We start from the raw sequence: 7576 nt of genomic DNA, 5'->3' as shown, positions 1-7576 counted from the left end.
ATTGTTCTTGCTAGCTCAGCTGTCAATCACAACTGCAACTACACAACTACACATTCTCCTTTATTGAACAACCAGCAAGGTGGCGAAGCGGGGGGGGGGGGGGGGGGGGGGGTAGAGGATACGAAGGTTACCACAGAAAAGAAAAGGTGCACTTCTCTGTTACACTCCCGGTGCAAAAAAGAGGGAAAAAAAAAAGCCTTTTTTTTTTTGTGCTAAACAGGAAGGAATCGGGATTGCCGCAGGAAACCAGCAGCCTTTGTCATCGTGTTGAAAAGTTCTGCGGGACGCAGAAACGCAGTCTGCAGCTTCATTTATCGAAGCTGGCCAGCCCGATGCTGGGGAGGACGCTGGTCACTATAAAGACAGGTTCACCCATGCTGCACAAACGGCGGAGAAGCCAAGCTTCGTCCACGACCGCTGCCAGTTATCTTCTTTTCCAAGCCGGGCCATCTCAGGATACCGCACGGGCCTCCACTTCCGGTCCTCTAAATAATGCCTGCCAGATGTCAAAAACCACGAAATCGAGGGGCGCTGTCTAAAACGGGCATCTACCGTTTGCAAGAGGGAGGAAAAAAGCAAGCTAACGACGAAAAAAAATACGTCAATCAATCCCTAGTTTCGATCTCGAACATCTTTGTCTGTTTAGACTTCGAAGGAGAGATCGGAAGAACCGACCAACTACGAAAATATTTACGTGAAGTTATACTCCAATGTCGTTACTAGCTCAAAACATGTAAAAAAATCAGGACACACTTTGTGCAACGCCTATGTTAACCATCAAATGATTGTTTTCTCATGTTCTGGTAGTATGGGTTGCTATAGCATAAAAAAAGAGACCCGGAGCAAAGCCTTTTCCATTGACATTTCTAAGTTGTGTTTTCAAAAACAATCCGCCATATTATGTCCTAGTTCTTTCGGCACCTTTTACGCATATCAGTACGGCCTGTACACGAGGCATCTACAAGAAGTTTCAGTGCGGCCTTTCATAACATCCTTTCATAAACGAGCCATTTCAACCGAAACAGACGATCACTTTTGAGGTTGCTCTTTTGCGCCTACGTAAGAAACCGTGTCTTTTGGACTATGGAAATGCCGTCTGCAAAGAGATTGCCAGGTTTTAACTGGTCTGGATTTTTTCAAGTTAGTTCCTCCGCCCGCAAATATGAATTTCATTTTGCTTTTGCTGGTAAAAACGCTGTTTAAAATTAAATGTTTTATAGTCTTAATAAGTCTTCTGCACATTTTGCACTGCGGATCAACGTGCCTCGGCTCAACAGAACGCACTACTAAGGAAGTTACACCTATGTGTATACTAGAGATCTCTTTATTCATGTGACTTTAGCAAGTTGGGATTCTTTAACCTGGAGTCTTCTTTAGAGAACTCAAATGTGCTACCAGAATTCACGTACTTTCTTGCAGTCAGCCTCGGTACGTGAAATGCTGATTTACTCTTACTCTGCGATGTTATAGATGCGTACGAAGGTATAGCACGAATTTCAAAGTCGCGCTGCCATCGACCAATTTTTGTTCGAGTCTTTTCTGTTTTTGGGCGAGAATAACGTAATGGACCTGTATACGCGAAGATAGTTTGGATATATTTTCATTGAGGCTATCTTATTAGGGGTATTCTTTCTACTGGCTTTCACAATATATTATCAATAATTTATATACTTTATAAAGCATTACAAAATGACGTACGCTAGAAAACACACATAAAGTGTAGCTTGTTTAGCTTGTTTTAGCTTCAGACATGCTCGGAGAATGAAGAAGAATAAATGTATTTTTTCTTTTTCGAGCACAATTTCAAAAGATTTGCTGAGATCTAGCATAAACTACATAAAGAGAGTTCTATTCTGAAATCAGTGAGGAAAGTCTTAAATTTGTTAAATTTGTGGGCGGTATTTCTGATGTAAGAAGATCAAGAGGAATGGGACTAACATGTCATTGCATCCTTTTACTGAAAACTAAAATCAATTGTTAGTCAGTGCAATTCCAGTTATTAAAGAAGATGCTTGTATGTTTTGGCATAGCCGGTCTCGAGGGAGAGCGCGCGCTCTTTCTTACGGCCTTCTCAATCGCCGCGTGAACAATGGGAACTTTTCTCCTCGAGTCACGCTCTCCGCCACCGCAAGGGGCGCGACCTGCTCACTGTTCGCTCCGCATCTACTTCAGCGGCGGCGGGTGGCTTTTGCATTGTTTCGCGCTGTCGCTAGCTTGTTTCGTGGTGTGTGCAGCCCCGGAATAAAAGAACACGGAAGGTAAATACTCCAGCGGCATGTCAGCGTACTTTACACGTGAACCGAGTCTTTATATAAAAACACTGTCGCTCTGCAAACGTTCTACAAGCTTATGACATGAATTGCGGCATGGTATCTACTTTTGCCCATTTTAATCAGAATTTTTCCCAACCCTGCACACGAATAGCAAAAAAAAAAAAAAATAAATCTGATCACATCGAAGCTTCTTCAAGGCTAACATGACAACAACTCGTCTGCAACAGCAAAACCGTCTTTCAGCGCTAGATGCGAAACCATTCATGTAGCACCGAAGATGAAAATAATTTCCTAAAAATGCAATGTAAATTGCAAAATGCTTGCATGATATAAAGTTTTAGTATAACAGTCAAAGTAAACGTTGTAGGGTTGAGTTTTAAATGTTACTACAATTCATATATTAGCCAATGTGTACATTATAAGCGTTATTTAAATTTTGCAAATAAACACTGTTTTAATAAATATTTTTACATGATATTAATCTTATTATGAAAACGATAAAAAATGGTTTGATATTCATGACACCACTTGTGCTCGAAGTGGTAAAAAGAGGCCAATAAATGATGAAAGTGATACTCGATGCAGTGACTTACAAATGAGTTCACCTGCTATATCGAAAGTATGCAAGAGACTTCTAAAGCGTTAAAGAAGGACACTCTCACTGAAGACTCATTTCAAGCCTTATATAGCGACCCATTGAGGCTCCCTTCGGGAAAGTAAGGTTAATGTGCGGATGGGAATGACATATGCTAGATGCGAGGGCCGTAACAGCTAGCGCCACATGACTACATTGCCAAGACGGACGTTTCATCTGAGAGAAAATCAAGGCATTGAAGGAAGTGATGGCATGTCCTACCATCCCATTTCCCACTGTCACATATTCCGGTTTTCCTTACGTCGCTGGATATATCGTTTAGTTAATCAACTTCGGGTGTGACGTTTGCGCTATTCTTCTTGAAACTAGGGAAAGAAGCAGCCCCATGCAGTACGCTCTTCTACGAGGACAATATTCTAGTGGATTGCATTATCCGAAACCAGAGTTTGTTGCTCTATTGGACAGGCTTTTTTTTTTTTATATAAACCTGCCGTGCACCTTCTACACACAAATGTTCTCGAAGTACTTAAGATCCTGATTCAGTCAGCATTTCAGAATTCAATACTGAGTTGCCCGAAAGGAACTGACAACAGCTATGTTATTAGGTCCGCTTCTTTGATATTTGAAAAATTTCTCAGAATTCTTCTTCTCAATTAATTATACCAGGAAAGTGACACAAAAGACCGAGAGGCCAACTCCTTATGTGCACAAGCCGCGCAGGAAGATTTTGAGACTGAATTTTCTAGACGCAGGTCGCATTTTGCAGAATTGATGTATATATAGCGCAATGTGTAATTGAAAGACACATTTTTTATTGTTTGCCGCTCTTTTCGATTCTGCTTAACTGTTTATGCCCATTTCCTTGATTAAAAGTAGTCGCGAGACTACATATACATCTTCGGTCTTTCAACCGACTGATATGTTTTGAACGAAGCTAGAACAGCCCACTCCACTAGACAAGTGAAATTTTTACTATATGAGTAAATTTTTGTTCTTTACTCTGAATCTAGCTGAGACGCGCCATGAATTTTTGCCGGTGCCTCTTCTGATGTAAACGAAAACGGTAGCGGTTGACATAATTTCCACCCAACAGTTCACCATGCACTTACGTCAGGTCGCGCTACACCTGCTTAAAACATTCAAAGTCACATTGCATAGCCTGGTAAATTCATTTTTGTACAAAACTTAGGGGTAAAAAATGTTGAAGTGTACCCGAAGCTTCATTCGACCGTGCACGGCCGCACTGACGAAGGAGCGCGCGCTTGAGCGGATTGTTGACTGTATTTTATTCCTCGTACACGATAAATGTTCGATGTTGATTACGGACTTTGTATAAACTATAAGGGGCGAAATGTCAAGACCTGCCGGTTGCAACTGACGCGGGCGAAGCTAAAAGCGAGCGCGCGTTTCCTTTGCGCGTGAACGGCAGTAGCGGAGGAGCAGCAGTGGGGCGGTGGCGACCCCACCGAGGCGCGGCGGGCGGTGGAAACAGACCCCATTGGAGAGGCCGTAAGAGAAGAGAAACGCTCTCTCCCTCGAGACCGGCCGTGGTTTTGGTCGACTCATATGGTGCCTTTTTGTGAAGAACTGACTCGGATTGGGAAAGGAAAAAGTGCAAACAACAAACTCAGGAATGAATCTGCCAGTAGATAATCTGCAGTCTGAAAAATAAAAAAAAAATGATTTCAAAGATGCTTCGCTCAAAGATGTTGCGTTCAGAAATCTTGGAATGAGTTTTCCACAACTTGCAACTGATTGTTGTTTCGTAGCATGTTTCGTGCTGGCTCTGAAAGGGTAAAAAATTGACAGTCAGAATGTGCAAAAGCGAGCAAAATCACACTAAAAAAGACCCAGTAGAGATCCGGAGATATTACAACAGAAAATAACAAATTTAAGAGGCTTTTCTTGAACAGCTTATTTTCCATTTCAATTCATACTGCGTTCGGGGCATTGTTAACATCTTTGTTTCTCCGTGGTAGTTGCCGACGACGGCACAGTTACGTAGAGCTTCCAAAGTGCGCAATGAGACGTTTCGTGCCGTGCTGCTGCACCCTCTCTTTCGCGTTTGTGTTACTCATTTTTTGCTTATCTGTTGGGCATTCATAATAATGGGTTTTTATGAAATAAGGTACGGCTCCGTTTTAGGATATAATACAGGGAGAAACATGCTATACTGCCTCATATGCAAGTCTGTCTGTGTTCCTATGTCAACACAGATGTTCCAAAACTCCGTGGATAGCTTGGATCTCTTGAAAGCAGATCGTGCACCAGCGAGCGGTGCAAAATATATTTGTATGCCAGTAGTACGGGATTAAAAAACAGAACAATCTTCTCGTTCGAATGGCCTAGAGGTTTTCTTCGATTTTGTTTTTTTCTGAAAAATTTAGTCACTTCCTTCTTTCTTTTTATAGATACGCAACTTTTAATTGAAGAATCTCTTGTTATGGCGCTCTGGTTTCCTAAAACTTAACAGTGAGGACCTGATGAATTCCGTTAGGAATCTTCCCTTTTGAAGCTAGATACAAGACATTTTAAGCCGTCTTGAAAAATAGCGTGCTTTAATTCGACAGCGAGCCTTAATTGGAGTCGCTCCTGCCGGAGAATGAACACTGAGGGACCTACTCCGGGAAGAGCGGTGCGGTGTAGAAAGACGTGAATGAAAGAACACACGCACGCGCACGCACACAGTAGCTTTGTGTGTCCTTCTGTCCTTGTCATTTCCTGCCACGCCAATCTTCCAAGAGCACATGGCACCTCCTTGCCCAAATCTTTACGCTAAGGGCCCTAGGATGTGAACTACGTCGGCAGCAACGCTCGAGCGCATTTCTATTGCTTTTTCCGCGAATTCCTTCGCATTCCGAGAATGCGGTCTCGGAATGCGATTTTCTTTGGGTTGCATTCACCTATGTGACAAAGAGGATAACGACACACACTGCGCAGTCGCATTGACTATAACAATGCCTTCTTGCCAAGACTAATAAGTGGAAAATAGTTCGAAGAAATATCTGAAAAGGCAGGGAAACGACGAAGGCAATTCTCGGCGAAAGTAATCAGGCAAAGGTTACCGCGAATAACGCTTGCCCTCGTGCTGCGCTGATACCAACCACAATTACCGTGCTTTTAATGGGGCTGTCACGGTATGCGGGTTAGACTGCAGGCAGTGGACTACGAATGTTCGTCCCTCATGCGCGGACGCTCCTCCTCCTTCTTAACCAAACATCACTGGCTTAGACCCGTGGTATTGTCGATATAGGGTTCACATTTAATGGCGCATGTGGGCGCCGCTCTTATTGAGCTATGCGGCCATAACCAGGGCGATCGAGCAAACGAGACTGATTTCGCACGTTGGTTCAATGCAGAGCCTGACTAGCAGTGCCAGTTAATTGCTGTGGGTCCAAGTAGGCATGAAAAAGAGAGCAGCGTACAGGTGGATATCAGTTTTACAGTAAAGGAGCTTGTAACAGGGCACCGCAAGGAGCTTACAAATGGCCCCGTCTGTGTTATTCACAGGATACCAGTTTGAAACCCTAATAAGATGTTTTAGAATAGGAGAACCCTACCGGTTAGGGGGATGGGGTAATTGCGGGTCGACAATGCGCACGCGTGGAATGCTGCGATAAATGGACGAGGGGTGCGGCAATTACCCTCAGAATGCGCATTCGTGCCCCGCTATTACACTATTAACCTAAGTGATAGGGTTCCCCTATTCTTACACCCCTACTGCTTGCATCTCTAAGCGCGTTCTCCGAGAATTGTGGTTTGGAAAGGATGCCCTTCTCTCAATAATTCTTCCTTTTTTATCACAAAGGCGGCCGGCACTCTTCACCAATCTGTGTTCTGCTGAAGTTCAGATACCGAAAAAATAACAAAATCTCTATGAACACGAATTTATCAATGCCAGTGACAAGCATGGTGCTAAGCTAGGGCCGGAGTATGACTCTACTCACGCAATGTTTGTTCATAACATCACCTTTAATCTTACTCTCGTCATAATCGCTTGTTTTTATAATCGCAAATAAAGCAAATATTTGTCACAATAAGCGAAACTAAAAAAAAAAAGAAAAAAGGTTCAGGACAATATACGCCTCCCTCAACAACGGGAGTTTCTCCGGCGAGCGTTGATAACAAGCCTGACACTATGCCCCACTGCTTTCATCTGCAAACGAGTCTTTACCAAAATGCAGTCGCGGAGAAAAACAAACGGGCACGCAGATTCATTACGCCCTCGTAGCGAGGACTCACCATTAGTGCCTAAGCTCGACGCAATCGATGCAACGACCGGGCCACGCTTGTCAGGAAGTCCCGCCTCACGTCTCCCTGGAAGTTGTGAACAAGGTGCCAGCTGTGATCGCGGAGCACTGTTCGCTGTCGGAAGGACGCAGTACTCACTAGTCGTCGGCACATTCGGGGTATTTATGCGTATCTTCGCCGGCTTGTCTGTCACAAGGACAAGAACTGAAAACTTTGCTTTCTGCGGCTGTCATGGGCTTCATTCTAACAGCATTAGCCAGGCTGGTACAGGTGTTACAAGGCACGTTGCAGTCAAAGGCAGGCTGTACATCGACGACAGTGTTCTGTCCTATGGGATAAGTAATATGAATGTTCGATCAATTTTGTTTGCATCTGATTCTGTGACACAGGGTGCTTCATACAATGAGGTGTCAGATGAAACAGACGATAGCAGCCCGTATTTTTATTTTGCCACGGG

General features: G+C 43.7%; 1 long non-coding RNA gene across 1 annotated transcript in view; it reads right to left on the bottom strand.

Annotated features, from left to right (window-relative positions):
- Window positions 1-215: 215 nt before the first annotated feature.
- LOC146190878 (uncharacterized) overlaps window positions 216-7576 on the bottom strand; it is a 232117-nt gene continuing 224756 nt past the window's right edge. The window contains exon 3 of the long non-coding RNA XR_014706340.1: window positions 216-496. This is a non-coding gene — a long non-coding RNA (uncharacterized LOC146190878). The remainder of the gene's footprint in view (window positions 497-7576) is intronic.

The sequence above is a fragment of the Amblyomma maculatum genome, chromosome 4, assembly GCF_055883805.1.
Source record: "Amblyomma maculatum isolate TAMU_Amacu chromosome 4, ASM5588380v1, whole genome shotgun sequence".
Taxonomy (NCBI): Eukaryota; Metazoa; Arthropoda; class Arachnida; order Ixodida; family Ixodidae; genus Amblyomma; species Amblyomma maculatum.
The sequence above is the reverse complement of the archived record's forward strand: the minus strand, read 5'-3'. Positions and strand labels throughout refer to the sequence as shown.